Genomic DNA, 20,618 nt, shown 5'->3' with positions numbered 1-20,618 from the left:
TGTCGGGTGTTCGATCCCTCAATAGGCCGAGAAAGTTCATCCACATTTTCCGGCGTGGTTGCCCCTTTTCAGTGATGCAGGACGGAGGCCTTGCCAAGGACAGCTGTTTAGTCGTTCGGATGGGACGAAAAACCTAGGCCCCGTGTACACATTGGCGTGCACGTAAAATATCCCCTGACAGTTGGAATTCGATATAAGAGTAGGCTGTAGTGTCGCTGTCCGGGCACAATTGCGGTTATAGCACACTGTATGGCGTATGCCTGTCTTCATTAGCCCTGTTCGGAGCAGAACAGTAGGACGTTAAACCCTATTTCATTTATTTCGTTTCAGACAGGAAAAGATGCTCTGAGTTGTTTCTCATAATGTTCCCCAATAAATAGGTTCATGATTTAAACTGTAATGGTATAGAAAACAATATACATGTAAATGAAATTACTGAAACTGATTCTAGAAACTCTAGAGATCAAACCGTGAACACCTTTGGCAGATATCTCATAGAACTGAGTATAAAGCTAAACATTAGCATTGTTAAGCAGAATAAAGGGAGATAACTTCAAGTGTGTTTATTTATCGATATGCTTATATAAATACGTTTATTGATATTTTAAATTAATTCGATCAATGGACTAGAAATAGAAAAATAAAATATAATCATAACTGGGACAGTGTCATTGTTTCATAACAATGGAAGAGAGAGAGAGAGAGAGAGAGGGGGGTGGGGGGCTTAACGTCCACTAGACACAAACTAGATCATTTCGGGACTAACATATGGTTCAATGTTATATTAATAATTCGCTTAGCGTAGTAGTCATTAGCAGTGGGGGAGGGGGCAGACAGACTTTATGATACAGCGCGGCGGAGGGCCTGAAAAAGGACAGCTGTCTAGTCGTTCGAATGGGACGAAAAACCGGGGTCCCGTGTTTACGTTGGCATGCACGTAAAAGATCCTTTGGCAGTTGGAATTCGATATAAGAGTAGGTCATAGCGCCGCTGTCCTGGCAAAATTTCCCTCATAGCACACTGTATGGCGTATGCCAGTCGTCTACCTTAGTCCAGTCGGAGCAGAACAGCAGGAGTTTAGTTAAACCCTATTTCATTTCATTTACTTACACGCTGAGCCACAGTTGCCCGCGTTCTATATTGCACTGGTCTTGTCTTTAAGACATTCACTTACATGAAATATAAATTCCTCCTCCCTTTGTAATTATTGATGCCAGGAACGATTATCAATTGTTTCTAAGTCAAAGCTCTCAACAACTGAAACAGTAATCGTTTAATGTTTTCTTCTCGACAATAACGCTTCATTGATTAAATTCTCTCTAACCGCACATCTTAACGACATATTAATCTGACCTTCTCGTTTGTCTGTCTAGCTCGCAGTATTAAACACATAAAGAGTCTAACATTTGTTATTTACGGAATAGATTTATATACATTGCAAGAGAGAGAGGGAGAGAGAGAGAGAGAGAGAGAGAGGGTTTAACGTCCACTTGACACAAACTAGGTCATTTCGGGACTAACACATGGTTCAGTTTTATTTCAATAATTCGCTTGCGCGTAGGGGTCTTTAGCAGTAGGACGTCCACTCGACAAAAATTAGGTCATTTGGGGACTAACACATGGTTCAATTTTATTTCAATAATTCGCTTGCGCGTACGGGTTTTTACCATTGGGAGGAAATCGGAGGACTCGGAGAAATCCCACGAGGTTTGACAGGCGACTCTACTCCTTGTCACGTACAACCGGGGATTCGAAACCACGCCAGTTGACTCAATGACAGGCCTAATGATACAACACGCATGTGCTAACCACTATACATCGCGAGCTAACCCGTTATTATTATCAACTTGACTACACACTCGTCTTTCTCCCTTCCAATATTTTTACCACAAACTGTTCTCGCTCTATATATAAATTAGTACATGGATGAGCTGGATGGAGGAAAGGCAAGACGATATCGATCCCAGCATTACCAGGATTAAGTTGACTCTCCCGGCCAATAATCTATGAATGGTCATCATCATGTGTTGGTGTGTGTCCCAGTCAGTTAGCTAATAGATAATGAGTGTAGAATTTCTACAATGTACATTAACGGTGGTGTTATCAACGTACAAGTCGCACATCCTGGATACCAACAGTATTCCTCTACCCAAACTCTCACTCGACGATATTGACCAATTTAACGTAGTGCGCCGTTTACTTCAATAGATGAGTTTCGATGGACCCTATGGTTCGTCTATTTGTGATTCAATAGTCCGATAGTTCCAGATAGCAGCCGTACATATTGACCAATTTAGAAGTGTTCTTGTCGACACGTGTACTCTTAGAACGATGTAATTAACATGTCGACGTTCTGTGATTATTTTTGAAAAGAGTGGAACCACTCTGGAAGATATTCCTTACAAGACAGTACTTAACGTGGAACCGTTCTGGGAAGTGCGTGTAGCCGGACGTTATATAACAAGGTTTGTTTCCATCGAGGCAGTATACATGGTTGCGGTTCTGTTCTATATGGAGTGAGAAACCGTTCTGTTAGATATATGAAGCCAGACAATATTTAACGTGATACTGTTCTGACAATATGAAAAGTAAGAATATTTTATTTATACAAGAATTCCGCTTCACGGTATGTCTACTATGGTCACATGTATTATGGAGGCAGGCAACACGTGTGTCTTTAATACAAATGTTCTAACTGCCCAATTCCTTACCCCCCTTCGGTCAGAATTCAAGTTCAGGAAGGGGCGTGGTGACCCATGATTTAGATGAAGTAAAAGATCCCGTCCGGGTTCCCCCCCCTCCAAAAAAAAAACAATATGTATATGTTGGGGTGGGGGTGGGATGGCAGTTTCCCGCCCCCCCCCCCCCTCGTACCACCGGGTAATATTGGGCTGTGTGGAACATGCTAGAGTCGAATTGTAGCATATCTGACCCACAGTATATGTTTGACACTGGTTGAGCATTATAATTGTAATGTTTAAAACCGCATTGAAACCGCGTGATTTTTTTTCCATTTGCGAAGGAGGCTCAAAAGCTCAAGGTGGCGCGGGGGTGGGGGGCAGAATGGTTAGCACGTGCACGCTGTATCACGAGGCCTATCATTGAGTCAACTGGCGTGGTTTCGAATCCCCGGTTGTACGTGACAAGGAGTAGGGTTGCCTGTCCAACCTCGTAGGTTTTCATTCAAATTACTTCATTCTGAGCCAGGTTATCACTGTTTGTAGTTTTGACAAGATGTGTGCATTGTGGTAACCAGGGCACTGGTATATTCGAGACTTAGCCTCGCTTTCTCATTTTTAAATTAACTTTTTAAATGGCAAACCGTTCTAATATAGTTAAAATTTCGAGTATCTGATGCTATCGAGGGTTGATTATTGTGGTCTTATTTTGTTAATAAATGTCTAATTAATAGTTTATATAACATTTCAGGCCTAAAGAAAAACCTGCAATAGGCTGAATAATGTATGTTTAAGCAGGATTTTTGCAATGAAATATTTTAATCGATATTATTTTTAAAAAAGAATCCACAATGGAGATTATTCTTGCTGAAAGAAAAGTGATATTTCATCACGATATTTTGATTTTAATTGTCATGGACTTCTTGTGTACACTGAACAATCTCGGTGTTTGTCCGGTTTAAACGAATAGGAAATGTATCAGTCTCATGGTCATGACAAATTAAGTTGGAGATGTGTTTTAAAAATCCCGAGATTTCACTCGACTCAGGCCGTGATTTGAAACGAAAATTAGCACGAATTTTAAATGGTACGGAAAAAGGCGTACAAATCTATTTTGTACTTCAAACCAAAATACAGTAGCGAGAGAGAGGGAGAGAGAGAGGGGGAGAGAGAGAGAGAGAGAGGTTAACGTCATTTCGGGACTAACATATGGTTTAATTTGATTTCAATAATTCGCTTGCGCGTAGGGGTCTTTAGCAGAGGGAGGAAACCGGAGGACCCGGAGAAAACCCACGAGGTTGGACAGGCAACCCTACTCCTTGTCACGTACAACCGGGGATTCGAAACCACGCCAGTTGACTCAATGGCAGATCTTATCAGTAGCAGGAACACATCATAGATTTGGACTAGTGTCCATGTATATCATCTGATATCAAACTAGTTGGGTATGAGAATCTGTTTATTATCCTAAATTCTTAAATTAAGAGGACGTAAGTCAGAATGTTCACCAGAGTGTTCATCCAGGTTTTAGGGTAATTGTGCCTTCATATTTGAACGTTATATTATATTATAATATCATGCTTAAAATACATGTACCCCTCGATTCAACCAAGAACTGGCCTATTTACTTTAAGTCGTTGTTCCCGGGTGTTCGCCGCAATTTTTAATACACAAACGGCTTTAACAAACTAGCTTAAAATGTCTATTGCTTGGTGATGGATGGATAGATATGTCTCAAATTATGCACACACTCTATTTTAAACATCCTCGATCAAGTCATGGCAAAGAAAAAAATATTTTTTAACTAACAGGCGAAGATTTCTAAAATCCTAATTGACGTGTGAGCATTGCGTGATGGCGTGCCATTATTCAACGGGTGATATTGCTAATTACGCTCCATTGGTTGATGCTCAATGCTGTATGTTCGTCCTATTCGATCAAAGAGAGAGAGGGAGGGAGAGAGAGAGAGAGAGAGAGAGAGAGAGATGGGGTTTAACGTCTACTCGACACAAACTAGGTAATTTCGCGACTAACATATGGTTCAATTTTATTTCAATAATTCGCTTGCGCGAAAAGGTCTTTTAGCAGTGGGCGGAAACCAGAGGACCCGCAGAAAACCCACGAGTTTGGACAGGCGACCTTATTCCTTGTCACTTGCAACCAGGGAATCGAAATCACGGCAATTGACTCGAAGACAGTGACCAGAAGAACCGGGTTTCATCCTGGTGTTGTCCGCGAAGGTTCCTCGGGATTTTCCAGCATGCTTTCTCTTGTCAGTGGTGTAAAATGGGGGGCATCACAAGCAAAGGTGTCTCAACGCGCGAACGGGAGGAAAACCCGAAGTTTCGTGTATCCCATTGGATGCACGTTAAAGACCCCCTTTCAGTTGGAAATATAGATAATAGTTGGTGGTAGCGTCGCTGCCCTTGTAACATTCTCCCCGTATCATATTGCAAAGCGTATGCCCGTCTACATTAACCCGGTCGGAGCAGACAAGTAGGACGTTAAACATCACATTTCAGTATTTAACTAGTAGGTTTTATTTTGATGATCCCATTTGCAGTTGGAAATTGTAATCAAACTCGGAGGTAGCGCCGCTGTCAGGGCGAAATTCCCCTCATGAGTCTTGGTACATTGCCTCCTTTCCCAGACACCCAAGGTTTACGGGGAAGATTTTATAAAGATCATCAGGAGCCACGGTGGCTTGCTAACCTAGAGGTCCCATGTTCGATCACTGCATTGACCGACAAAGTTCCCCCATGGTGCAGGACAGAAGGCCTGGCAAGGGACACCGTATAGTCTTTCGGATGAGACGAAAAATCGAGGTTCCGTGACAGTTGGAATTGGAAATAATTGTAGGCCGCAGTGCCGCTGTCCGGGCAAAATTTCACCCATAGCGCACTGTATAGCGTATGCCCGTCTTCATTATAGTCAGAGCAGGGGGGGTTGGATGGTTGTACGTGACAAGGAGTAGGGCCGCCTGTCCTACCTCGTGGGTTTTCTCCGGGTTCTCCGGTTTCCCCCACTGCTAAAGACTCTTACGCGCAAGCGAATTATTGAAATAAAATTGAACCGTATGTTTGTCCAGAAATGTCCTAGTTTGTGTCGAGTGGACGTTAAACCCCATTCTCTCTCTCTCTCTCTCTCTCTCTCTCTCTCTCTCTCTCTCTCTAGTCAAAGTAGTATAGTAGGACGTTAGCCTCCATTTCTGTTCATGCTCTGGTGATAAACCGATTATGTATATATGTATATAGTGACATATATAATCGATTGATGCCCTCTTCAATATTTTATTACACATTTATACATGTAAACGGCTGAACCAACAGAGCATAGAATATAAAAACAAAATGAAATGAAATGGGGTTTAACGTCCTACTGTTCTGCTCCGAACTGGGCTAATGAAGACGGGCATACGCCCATACAGTGTGCTATGATTGAATTTTTTCCCGTACAGCGGCACTTCGGCCTACTCTTATATCGAATTCCAACTATCAAGGGATCTTTTACGTGCACGCCAATGTGTACCCGGGACCTCGGTTTTTCGTTCCATCCGAACGACTGACAGGCAGATGCCTAGGGGTCTTTAGCAGTGGGGGGAAACCGGAGAACCCGGAGAAAACCCACGAGGTAGGACAGGCGACCCTACTCCTTGTCACGTACAACCGGGGAATCGATACCATGCCAATTGAATTAATGACAGACCTTATGATACAACGCGACCAAGCTAACCATTCGACCAAACAACACCCCAATAACGACGGACACTGATCCTCCCTACCATATGTCTAAAATCAGGATCCCAAATCAAAAACTGTACTGAAAACTGCTAAAGCCTAAATTGTTCTATTCGATAAAATAACGACTTTCGTCTGAGTTAATAAATAAAATAGTCGATTACATTGGTTTTATATGTTTATTTTGTTGTAGTTAACGCGAAGTCATAAGGAACGAAAGAGTACTTATCTGCATCCATAAGTGGGGCGTTTGTATGTTGATTGAACCAAATTACATACTTTATATTTGTAGAGATGTTTGGAATGAATAAAAGGAAGTCTGGTGTAAAATTATAAATCGGTGATGTCGTGGACAAACAATCTACTGACGGGTGTGTACTTCCTGTACATGCTACCTGCTATATATGGTAAGTAACAAAACCTATTAAAGATCGAAATTTTGAACTATAAAAACGAAACGAAATTGGTCTGTGTTTTAATCAGATTGGGTTTAAGGGGAAGTTTTTATAAAGACTAGATAATGTAAAAGTAGATAATGTAAAACTAGATAATGTAAAATGAAAATATTGAAAATTTCATTCAAATTACTTCATTCTGAGCCAAATTATCTCCGTTTGTAGTTTTGACAAGATGTATGCATTGTGGTAACCAGGGCACTGGCATATTCGAGACTTAGCCTAACTTTCCCATTTTAAATTCAATTTTTAAATGGTCTTGTTTTGTTAATAAATGTCTAATTAATAATTTAGATAACTTTTCAGGCCTAATGAAAGACCTGCAATAGGCAGATTTAGCTCTTGCATAATGTATGTTTAATATCCAACCAAAATGTAGCCGAAATACAGTTTATTGTATACTCCAATCAGATTCAAATATGGACTCAATTACGTTTCGGAATTTTTTTTATGTTATATTTCATTACACAGTGATGTGCAAATCAGAATAATATGCGAAACTAAATTGTCACTAACTGGCATATGGACACAGGCAATGTGATCAAAACACAGATACTACTTCGTTTCGTTTTTTTATAGTTCAAAATGTCATTTTACTTGTCTTTACTACACTAGGATCTGGAAGTGTTTTTATATAACCCGCTTTCTGGATGATGTGAAGGATTAGCCAATGAAACGGTCTGTTACGGTGAGTTTTTGGCGTTAGGTGCACAGAACTGTGGGTAAAACATATCAACGCTGATTGATTAATCAAATGTGTGACGCCATATGGTCAAAAGTCACTCGTATGACCTCTGTCGCGACCTTCCACTGCAACCGGCCAGATCTTCATAAACTAGAGGCCATCAAAACTATAAAAAACGAAACGAAATATAGATCTATATTTTAATTAAATTGGAACACAGGGTGAATGAAAATGCGGTATTCCATCTCGATGTAGAATGTAATAAACAGTAGACCTATTTTAAGGATAGGGGGGTTGGATGGCCGAATGGTTAGCACGCGCGCTGTATTATACGGTCTGTCATTGAGTCAACTGGCGGGGTTTCGATTCCTCGGTTGTACGTGACAAGGAGTAGGTTCACCTGTCCAACCTCGTGGGTTTTCTCCGGGTCCTCCGGTTTCCTCCCACTGCTAAAGACCCCTACGCGGAAGCGAATTATTGAAATAAACAAAATTAAACCATATATGTTAGTCCCGAAATGACCCAGTTTGTGTCCAGCGGACGTTAAACCCCATTTTTTCTCTCTCTCTCTCTCTCTCTCTCTCTCTCTCTCTCTCTCTATTTTAAGGATAAGATAATTTATTGATCTATTTTTTTCGCAATGGAACCTCGCGTGTCAAACATTTTACCTCCTTTAGGCGTTTTTTCTTAATAGACTATTATACTGGGCCGCTTTAGTTTCAACGATCCCAGCTTTTAGCTTAATGATATATTAATTATATTTGATAAAATCCCAGATCCACAGGATCAAGAGACATGAATATAAAAGTACTTCCACTAATTTGTGTGGCAATATCGACTTTTTTTTTAGCCGTGCATTATTCATAGGCTCTTACGGCCTTTTGTATTACATGATGTTATTTAGATGTGTTTTTATATCAATTTGCAAGAACATGTTCTCCAATCGTCCTCGGAGCCATTTGTTTAAATGGTGATTTAGTAATTGGTCACATGGGACAAAATAACAAACGTTAATGGAATACTGTTTAATGGATTTAATTGTTGGGGTGGGGTGGGGGCGATTCAACATTATTCCCAGATAGTGGCGTTTTCGCCTACTGTTATTTCTTATTCCCTAAAAAGTTATTTTACGTGCACACCAACGTGTCCTGTACGACAAGGCGGGGGAGGGAGAGGGTATCAGGTCTAAACATTAAGGCCAACTGCATATTTCGTTTAGGTCGCGAGATGTAAATAGGGTTAGGGCACGTAATTGCTGACGTAAATGTAGGTTAGTATAAGGGTAAGGTCTATAGGTCTACGGTTAGGGTTAGCTGTAGTTCTGTTTACATCCCGTGACCTTTGATCAAATCTGCAGTTGGCCTTAATATTTAGAACTAACCGGGGTTACTTGGTTGAAAAATCTCGAAAAATTTTGGCGGCCAAAACCGGAATCGAAGCAAGGACTTCCTGGTTTAATATCGCGATTTTTGATTTAGCTGATCAGAGCCAATTAACACATTATAATCAAAGTTAAAGACGTCGAGCCATATTAAAAATACATTATAGAAGACCTAAATCTGTTTATTGCAGGTCTTTATTTAGGCCTGAAATGTTATTTAAATTATTAATTAGACATTAATTAACTTATCCAGACCATAATCAACTCCCGATGCCATCGCTAGCATGCGATATTTACTGCATTGGGATCCAATTTACTGCTCAACTTCCATTCATAATTTAATCATGAAAGGGATAATCGAGACTATGTTTTATTATCGTACCGACTTTGGTAATGATAATCGAGGCTAGGCCGAAAATTCAATCGCTAAATTCTCGGTTCAGAATGGATCAATTTGACTGAAATTTTCAGCAAATTCCCTTTACATTATCTAGTTTTTAACTACTATAGTGAGAACTTATGAGCTTTTTATCTATAATCTCCCATAATGTATCTTTAAATAAACTACTCCTTTATTTTCCAGGATTTCTATCATTGAGTCAACTGGCTTGGTTTCGAGTCCCCGGTTGTACGTGACAAGGAGTAGGGCCGCCTGTCCATCCTCGTGGGTTTTCTCCGGGTCCTAGGGGTTTCCTCCCACTGCTAAAGAGCCCTACGCGCAAGCGAGTTATTAAAATAAGAAATTAAAAAAAAAACATATCTTAGTCGCGAAATGGCCTGGTTTGTGTCGAGTGGACGTTAACCCCCCCCCTCTCTCTCTCTCTCTCTGTCTCTCACTCTCTCTCTCTCTCTCTCTCTCTCTGTCTCTCTCTTCCGGGATTTATAATCTTTGTATTACCTGACATACATTGGAGATACCATGTGATTTCTATATGCCGACATATTGCTTTAAGCCATCGACCTAATAAATTTGTTTAATAGAAAGATAACACGTGTAGTATATATAGGATATACGATATATATTGATCGTGGAACACATATTATTAACTCGTATATATACCTTATAAAAATATATTATATATATCTAAACGATATGAGGTGATGATCTAGACTATGGTAATATTATATTGATCATGGCATACATATTATTAACTCGTACATATTCTTATAAAAATATATACCTCTATGGGGGTGACAAGGAGCAGGTTCGCATGTCCAACTTCGTGGGTTTTCTCTGGGTCGCCCGGTTTCCTCCCACTGATAACGACCTCTACGCGCAAGGGAATTATTGAAATACAATTGAACCACATGTTAGTCCCGAAATAACCTAGTTGTGTCGAGTGGACGTTAACACCTCTCTCTCTCTCTCTCTCTCTCTCTCTCTCTCTCTCGCTCTCTTTCTGACCATACTTACGCTGTTAAACGCGGATTAGAACCACATTACAAACAAAATAAAATCAAGTACGAACAATCCAAACTATCAGACAAAATTCTAAGTCCTAAAAAAACAGTATAGGCAAAATAGTGTAATCAGCATATACACATTTACAAACTGGCCCCGAGTTCACATAGCATTCTCAGACTTAAGTTGAGAATTTACTCAAACTTGTTCACCTTATTTTAACTAAAACATAGACCTTTATAATAATTTTGTTGTTTTAATGTATCGGATACACCCATAAGAAACTATGTGCAAAGTTTTGTGTTTCTGCATCAAAGATATTTCTCATAAACCTTGATTGAAAGTTGAGCAAATTTTCAACTTATGTCTGAGAATGCTTTGTGAACTCGGGGCCGGATTAAAGGACAATATTGGTGCCAGTCATTATCACATATGTGATAGAGCTGGTTAAACACATTCCAAATATACTTTTAACAAAGAGATCATTGCTACAATAGCTGAGTAATACAGGTTTCCCGAATCGGAAGTGACGAACGCCAAAGGAAAACACGAGTCACCGCTCTATATAACTGACTGAAGCGACGAGTGATAACAGATACACGGCCGAATTTCGCCTCACTAATAATTCCTTCGAAGACCAAAAGTTGTTATATGGGACTGTAAGAGTATATCTGACAATTCAATAAAGTAATTGAATGTCATTAGATAAGAGAACACGAGAAAAATAGAAATAGTCCGCACATTCCCTTGTTTATATTCTTATACCTTATAAAAACATGGTAATGCACGGACCTTTTCTGTTTTTCTTTTGTGTTCTCTTATCTAGTGGCAGTCAATTCTTTTTATGAATTGTCAGATATCCTCTCACAGTCTCACACAACAAACGAAACGAAACTGATACGTATACTAATTTTTAAATATTTTCGGCCATTCAGGGCAGGTTTCTATTAGATGACGTGTAACATTGGCCATACATTGGTCGAGGTAAAGTCTTTTTGAGGGTGCAGGTTCTTTCGTAACCTGACTGTTTCGTACTTAGTTCATTCGTACCTCACTTCGTACCTCAAATTGATTCGTACCTTTTCCTATGTTGTTGAAATCAGTTGAAAGAAATTGAAAATGCCGAACCAGAATTAGAATATGCCCGAGATTTGTACCTCAAATTGATGAGTTCCTTTTCCTAAATCCAAGCGTATTTTATATATCCTTTATTTTACCAGACGTTTAGCAAATGTTCTGGAGTAATGCTAACTATAAGTTATACGATCCATTATCTCTTTATTATTATAATTAACCATTAATGTCTGGTAACCCTTAGTAACTTATATAATACCTTTGTTAAACAAGTATTATTTTGTTACGTCACAAGCTCTAGCAGCCTCAGTTATCGATTTATACCGGTTTACGACAGCGGGGGTCGTAGGGAGTCTTCCGGAGTTTTAAAGTCCGGCTGCCAATTTCCGGGTGTGGTGTTTGGATGAGACGGAAAAATCACGGTCAAGTGTACACAGTTATAGTTGTAATTTGCAAAAAGTAGGCTGTAGCGCCATTCCCTGGGTAAAATTAATTTCTCCTCTCATCGGAATAAAGTACCGCATGATCGTCATTTTGCAGTTTAGAAACCGTCGCAAAACTTGAACAACGGAGTCTAAGCCAGTAACCCGCCCATCCGCGCCGAGCGAGTAAGAGATAGAGAGAAATGGGGTATAACGTCCACACGAAACAAACTATGTAGATCATTTCGGGACAAACACATGGTTCAATTTTATTACGATAATTCGCTTCCGGTGAGAGGAAACCGGAAGACTGGAGAAAACCCACGGGGTTGGACAGGCGACCCTACTCCTTGTCACGTACACCCCGGGGAATCGAAACCACGCCAGTTGACTCAATGACAGACATTATGATACAGTGCGCACGTGCTAACCATTCGCCCATCCAACCCTCGCGAGTAAGATAATGTTGATATATTTCTGATCATGATTCGATATTAAAGAACTGACATTAAATATATGTTTTTATTTCCTCGTTGTCTCCCGCACCCCTCGCCACCCACGCCGCCCCACCTCCATTCCGCGGGTCATTCGATTAAATGAAACTGGTGAAATTTTGCAACAGACAATATCTAATTTTATACGATTTAAATGATTTTTCCAAAAATTTAAATAAGTAAACAAAATAAAAAAAATATCAATATATGATTGAATAATAACGTATAGAGACTTAAAGTAGCTAAGTATCTATCTCAATATCATCCAAAATCTTCGACATTGAAAACACGAATTATTTGTCAATATAAATCTACATTGATGTTGTGATCTTACCGGGAAACAGATGGCCTTCTGATATCCAATATTTAAGACAAAATAAACATTTTACCGTTGGTACACAAATTGTGTACACGAATCGTGTACCATGGTGCATTTCAGCGCCATTTTTAACAGGGGACTCGTAGAAAGAGGCTAGATATATTCCACAAGTCATGTCAAACGGTGACGTCATATTCTTATCTGGAGAGCATGCGCAATAAATACTATCGGTATAGAGTGGAATAACCAGACGCTAGAGATTGCCATTGGATTGAGACTTCTGACGTATTTCGCCGAATATAACTGATTAGAAATTGCAGTAAACACAGAAACGATTGAATGTAAATCAGTTTATACATGTATACATTCACATTACATTATTATATACGTTGCGACCCATTTGTTTCAATTTCTAGATCCAAAATATTAGCGATTTAACTCCTTTAAATCTTTAGAGGTGTTTTATACCGGTTGCATTAAATAATATTACCGTACACAACATATAGCTGCTAAACCACATAAATAGATCACAAACAATCCAAATGGAATCAATGCTAGTCACAATAATTAGAGATAATTTCGCGTGTTATATCTCTTTAGTCTAATAGCTGTCTGCTCTAGAAGTAAGGATGTCACTAGGTGTGCTATAATTATTTAAATTACATGTGTGACGTCATCCTTTGATGTTGTTGTTGTTGTTTTTAGTGTTTAACGTGCGCTTCCACCGAAGTTGATATCGCAGACAGGTCTTATTTTTTATTTTTTATTATCTTAGCGCTCGCGCAGGGGGCTTTCTTGTGGGAGAAAACCGGAGTAACCGCAGTAAACCCACGAGGATGAGAAGGCGCCACATCGCTCACACCAGGGATCGAAACCACAACCGCAAGTCAGAAGTGACTGGCCAGCTAGAGGTCGAAGCGCGGCACTCTAGACCACTAGGACATCCCCCCCCCCCCCTAATCATCTTGTTGTTCTTAGTGTTTAACGTCCGCTTCCAACGAAGGTGATATCGCAGACAAGTCTTATTTTTTTATTATCTTAGCGCACGCGCAGGGGTCTTTCTTTTGGGAGGTAACCGGAGTAAAACCACTTGGCCATCCCAACTCACCTTTGATGTTGGCGTATACATTATTTTAATGTGATCAGTTATGTGTATTTCAGGTGCACCGGGAAATCTCACGTGTTATACCTGCTCCTCCAGTGATCCTAATGGTGAATGTGTTATCAACGCCACACTGTCGACAGTTACAGCGTGTGCACCAGCTGAAATATACTGCAGGGTAAGAAATTCACTGCATTTTATAAATCACATTATCATGTGTAATCAGAGATTGATTGGTAGGTAACTATGGGCACCCGCACCAACTAGTTTCATTGGGCCCCCTTCACGGTTAAGAGAGAGAGAGAGAGGGGGGGGAGAGAGCGAGAGAGAGAGAGGGAAGAGAGAGAGAGATGGGGTTTAACGTCCACTCGACCCAAACTAGGTCATTTCGGAACTAACACAAGGTTCAATTTTATTTTAATAATTCGCTTGCGCGTAGGGATCTTTAACCGTGGGAGGAAACGGGGAACCCGGAGAAACCTTACTCCTTGTTACGTACAACCAGTGAATCGAAACCACGCCAGTGGACTCAATGACAGACCTTATGATACAACGCACACGCACTAATCATTCGGCCACCCACCCTCTACCCTTCCTAGTGAAGAGAAAACCAAACTAGCTTGATTCACCTTTCCCACATCCGACGCATAGATAATTTTTCGTCGCGTATTTAGGTCCGAATATTTTTGAGCGGATGCCATTTGTTTTCATTCGGGGCCGATGGGCCCCTGCCCCACCCTGGCTCTCGGACCACGACCGACTGCCCGAGGACCAGTTCGCCCCCTGCCGGTAACGATATTTATTCCGCTGTGAAGTCTTTCGCACGATGATAGTAATATTTGTTTACCGCATACATAGCGTTGAGACATTTCGGGACTAACACATGGTTCGAACTTATTTCAATAATTCGTTTGCGCGTAAGGGTCTTTGCCAGTGGGAGGAAACCGGAGGACCCGGAGAAAACCCACGAGGTTTGACAGGCGACACCATTCCCACAATCAAGAAAAGCTGTTACATCAAACGAAAATGTCTTCTATTGATTCTATTTTGTCAACTGATGGAAAAATAGACACAAGGAAATCCGATTTGAATATCCACTGGTTCTATATAATAATTAATATCGCATTAATTAAAATGGAGATCATATACTTACTCCGTTGGGAATATTTTCTTATTTTTAATGCGCCTGAAATATGAAACAAATGATTTTCTATGTAATTTATATGTAATACTATTTTTAAGGTTTATCGTCAGGACAGCCAGGGAAAGTTTGTATCTCTAGAGAGGGGTTGTGCCGCCTACTGTCGAGCCGGATGTGGTGTATGGGGTGATGATGTCGACGATGACAAATGCTTTTCCTGTTGTCAAGGTGATTTATGCAATACCGATAACTCTGCGAATAGTGCTCGGATACCTAGTGTAATATTCTTGTTAGGAATGTATTGGTTGTATAGTCTTCTCGAACAGTTTAGGGTTCCGTTAGTGTAGTTATGTTATTTTTGCTGGACATCTAGAGCTTCCTTGTTGACCGAGACTAACAATCTCAAGACTCGTCACTTGTTTATGTCTGTTTTGTTTATTATATTACCCCAACCGCACTGGAATCGACACTGCGATGTCTTAAAGTTTTGAACAACCAGTGTTTAGATGGCACTCAAAAGACATACTTAATTTAAACAAAACTTTGAAAACATGTGAGTGAAACTTGCATGAGGGCAGGTGGTACATAGACGCCATTTTTTGTCGTACAACCAGTGTTTATAAATAGACTTGGATTTCAAGACATTAGTTGCCGACTGAAGCTGGATCAATGACGGTTAAAATTTAAATAAGCCGAAAATGGAAATGAGTGTATGTGATAAGATCAAGCATTTTTCATGGAATCAGTTTATAATTTATTAGCATAGTAATTGAGATTGCGGGATTAAGGAATATCAAGACAAAATTAAATATTACAATATTTATTTATTAGTTGAACTTATAAAATGATTAGAAGTGAAATTAGAACAGTGAACGTTTCGGGAAAAACTGTGTTTAGTTCAAAATTATGCAACTTCATTGAGACCGGTAGATACTTGTCTCCGAATAAGACTAGATATGTCGAAATGAACACAATTATCTAGGCCGTACACAGTTTAAAAACTTTATTTTATTATTTTTTTTTTTATTTTATTATTATTTTTTTTTTTTTTTTTATAGACAGTACTTTATTTGCAGAAAAGGATTGAGGAACAAGCTAGGCCTATATTACCTCTCTCCTATATGACAGAAAATATATACAAAAAGACTATATAACCATGTTATGATAAAATCAATCTGAATAGTATACTAATAAAGTCAAAAGATTGGCCGTACACAATGAAATCGCTGTATTCAGAGCTTTGAGACTAGAAGGTATTGGTTACCCGACTGCCATCTTGATCAATGTCCCTATCATCCTAAAACCAGCGAGCTCATAACATTTAATCGGCCGTGACGTGTTTAAAAATGTTACAAAACTATTGAAATATGTTAAAGTGGAAATTAACTAAATAACAATCTGATTAAAATACAGATCATAAATGAAATGAAATGAAATGGGGTTTAACGTCCTACTGTTCTGGGCCCTTATTCGCGAAAACTTAAACTAAGATACAATCGAAATTTTAAGAAATACTGCAATTCGATTGGCTGACCAGTAAAATCAATTTGCATATATCCAATTTGCATATTGGTCAGCCAATCGAATTGCAGTATTTCTTAAAATTTCGATTGTATCTTAGTTTAAGTTTTCGTGAATAAGGGCCCTGCTCCTATGCTGGGCTAATGAAGACGGGCATACGCCATACAGTGTGCTATGAGGGAAATTTTGCCCGGGCAGCGGCACTATCGCCTACTCTTATATAGAATTTCAACTGTCAAGGGATCTTTTACGTGCATTCTAATGTATACACGGGACCTCGGTTTTTGTCTCATCCGAAGGACTAGACAGCTGTCCTTGTCAGGCCCTTCGTCCTGCATCACTGACAAGGGGAAACCAAAATACAGATCATAATTCATTTCGGTTTTTATTGTTCAAAATATCGTTTTACTTGTCTTCACTACACTAGGATCTGGAAAAGTTGTTAAATAACCCGCGTTCTGGTTGATGTCAGGGATAAACCAATGGAAATGTTCTGTTGAGTCAAGTTCTTATCGTCTGGCACGCGGAACTGTGGGTAGTCATTCACAGCGATAGAAAACAAATCAAAGGAAAAGTTGTATTTCCGAATATACACGTAAAACACCGACGCTGATTGGTTAATAGCTGACATGATAGGGCCAAAAGCCGCTCGTATAGTGTAGGATATCTAAAGTATCAAAAACCAAACCAAACATAGATCTGTATATTAATTAGATTGACTTAAAGTAGCTAAGTCTCTAACTCAATATCATCCAAAATCTTCAACATTGAAAACACGAATTATTTGTCAAATTAAACCCACATTCATGTTGTGATCTTACCGGAAAAAGATCCCAAATGTTAGCGATTTAGCTCCTTTAAGACATGCGCACAGCAAGATATGTTTAATGGTGGCATCAATCATAAAGACAGACAACTAGACACATTTCCTGGTCGTTTCTTGTCAGACATTTCGGCGGAGACCGGACACCGAGTTCACAAAGCATTCTCAAACTTAAGTTGAGAATTTACTCAAAATTGTTTCCCTTATTTTAACTAAAATATAGCCCATTATAAAACTTTTGTTGTTTTAATAATGGCATCAAATATATTAATAAGAAACTATAATATGTGCAAAGTTTTGTGTTTTTGGATCAAAGATATTTCTTATAAACAGTGATTGAAAGTTGAGTAACTTCTTAAAGCTACAATTTCATTTTTTTAAGTTATATTTTTAAAATTTATTAAAATAAAGCCTTAAATAGATGGTATCCATAAACCGTCCTACCTTGTTAAAGAATAATCCTATTAATCCTATAATTCACTATTGCCAGCTGAGAAATTGGCAAAAATATCATTTCCAACGTTCGAAGGTAGCTAATGCATGCAGGCAATAGGAAAAGGAGGGAGGTAATTGTGTTATTATTTCCTGTGTCAATGATTTTTAAGGGTGGGAAATAATGCCCATGGTCGTATAATAGTGAGTTGATAACCTATTGAGCAAAACACATAGAAATAATTATGTTTTGACTTTCTTCGAAAATATGAAATTCTCGCTTTAACTTAAGTCTGAAAATGCTTTGTGAACTTGGGGCCAGGTATCTTAAATGCTCAGACATTTTTTGGGTCCACATTGGAATATTCTAGTCGTGCCACCAGTGCCTTGATCAATCGACTGCTATAAAACCATTTCTCGATCAGTTGGCGATGAACTTGTCTTTTTCATTTGAATAGTAAAGGGTCGAAAACCGTACCCAGTTGGGCCTAGGCCGTGGTGACCGCTGATTTAGCATGAGTATCACTATCCCATAGGGAGCACAACAATCCAATATTTATGTCGTTTGGGTTTTCAGGGGGTTATCTCCAAGAAATGATGAGCTCTGTGGAACATGCTAGGGCCGATTTGAAGCATATTTAAGCCACTATGTTTGATAGTGACACTGGTTGAACAATATAATCTTATAGCTAATATTTAAGATTATAATCTGCACTGAAACTAGGTGGAAATGAAATGAAATGAAATGGGGTTTAACGTCCTACTGTTCTGCTCCTAACCTGGGCTAATGAAGACGGGCATACACCATACAGTGTGCTATGAGGGAAATTTTGCCCGGACAGCGGCACTACGGCCTACTCTTATATCGAATTCCAACTGCCAATGGATCTTTTACGTGTACGCCAATGTGTACACGGGACCTCGGTTTTTCGTCCCATCCGAACGACTAGACAGCTTTCCTTGTCAGCCCCTCCGTCCTGCATCACTGACAAGGGAGAACCAGAAACTAGGTGGTGGGGTGGTGGGGGGGGCTTGAAAGGAGACACAATAACTCAAGTGGGGCTCGAATTGTCTAAACTGATGACAAAAAGAGCTTCACTGCGTCCACTTCTTGTTTGGGCCAAAAGAAAATTGTTCATTTTTGTTTGTTTATTGAATTGAATAGTTGCTGAAATGTTTTCTGATGTGTTTTAGTAAAATAATTTTTACCCTACTCAAAGCCAATTTTGAGATATTTACGACATTTTCAATAAAGGGAGGGAGGGGAAAATGGGGTTTAACGCCCATTCGACGCAAACTAGGTCATTTCGGGACTAACATATGGTTCAATTTTATTTCAATAATTCGCTTGCACGTAGGGGTCTTTAGCAGTGGGAGGAAACCGGAGGGCCAAGAGAAACGACCCTACTCCTTGTCACCTACGACCGGCGAATCGAAACCATGCCAGTTGACTCAAAGACAGACCTTATGATACAGCGTGCACACACTAACCATTCGGCCATCGCCCCGTCCCACTACCCCCCCCCCCCCTTCCCCCTATCCCTTTTCCAATAAAAAAGCCAAACTAAAAGTTGTAATTAGACCAACCTGCGTTAAGCCTCCTGAAGAGAAATTCAAATAAAGAGCTTAACTGCATGATGACTAAATGGTATACAATATCCGTAAAAGCAGACCTCAACACATTATTTGATCTTAAAGGGGCTTAATTTCTTTGATTATAGGCTAAAAATAGTGTTCAACAGGACTGATTACACGCGTTATTACGATTTCTGGGGCTAAGCTCTACACAGTTTATTTTTAAAAAGAGAAACGGAAGTCGGTCTGTTTATTTTTTCATTTTGTCTTACACTATAGACAGCGGGACACGTACAGTTTATCATATCCTAACCTTCATCTGTAGCTGCAAATTGAAACAAAGACAGATTAGCATGCAATAAAGAGAGGGAGGGAGAGAGAGAGAGGGATTAACGTCCACTCGACACAAACTAGGTCATTTCGGGACTAATATATGGTTCTATCTTATTTCAGTAATCCGCTTGCGCGTAGGGGACTTTTAGCAGTGCGAGGAAACCGTAGGACCCAGAGAAAAACCCACGAGGTTAGACAGGCGACCGTACTCCTTGTCACGTACAACCGGGGAAACAAAAGCAAGCCAATTGACTTAATGACAGACATTATGATACAGCGCGCATATCCTAACGGCCATCCACCCCGCTACCCTCCCCCGTCCCTACGTGCAGATACGTTCGGATACGATTGGTACGGCTGAACTGAATATATAAGACCTAATAGGATCACCACGATAAAAACCAAGATTTCAACTGTAGCACGAATCGTGATAGTGGAAATCTAGCATAACCATTTTGAGCTGCCCGGGTAAAATTTCCCTAATAGCACACTGTATTAGCCCAATCAGAGCCGAACAGTAGGACGTAAAACCCCATTTCATTTCATCTCGTTATACTGAAAATGAAATACGAGTATTTATATCAAACCCCAGCTGAGTTTTATTTTTTAAATTCTATTATGATTTCTAACGTAATGTGGTTTCCCCTTGTCAGTGGTGCAGAACGGAGGGCCTGACAAGGACAGCTGTCTAGTCCTTCGGATGATACGAAAAACCGAGGTCCCGTGTATATATTGGAATGCACGTAAAAGATCTCCTGGCAGTTGGAATTCGATATAAGAGTAGGCGATAGTGCCGCTGCCCGGGCAAAATTTCTCTCATAGCACACTGTGTGGCGTATGCCTGTCTTCATTAGCCCAGTATAGGAGCAGAACAGTAGGACGTTAAACCCCATTTCGTTTCATTTCTAACGTAAAGCACTAATCTGGTTTTGTTTTATTCCCGTCACCATTATACCGGAAAGTCGCAAGTGCAGAATAAAGTGAGACGTCAATCTCCATTTCATTTCATTTTGTAATCCTCGCGTGTTGTGGGGGCCATAATCT

The 20,618-nt window shown here is 39.8% G+C and overlaps 1 long non-coding RNA gene across 1 annotated transcript; it reads left to right on the top strand.

Moving 5' to 3' along the window:
• The first annotated feature begins 1,945 nt into the window (after positions 1-1,945).
• Positions 1,946-13,929, top strand: LOC126812176 (uncharacterized). Its single transcript, XR_007675843.2, has 3 exons — positions 1,946-2,588; positions 6,708-6,822; positions 13,809-13,929. It is a non-coding gene; the product is annotated as an uncharacterized LOC126812176 (long non-coding RNA).
• The last annotated feature ends 6,689 nt before the right edge of the window (positions 13,930-20,618 follow it).

Source organism: Patella vulgata, chromosome 2 (genome assembly GCF_932274485.2).
Source record: "Patella vulgata chromosome 2, xgPatVulg1.2, whole genome shotgun sequence".
Classification (NCBI taxonomy): Eukaryota; Metazoa; Mollusca; class Gastropoda; family Patellidae; genus Patella; species Patella vulgata.
Note: the sequence above shows the minus strand (reverse complement) of the source record. Positions and strands in the feature narration are given on the sequence as shown.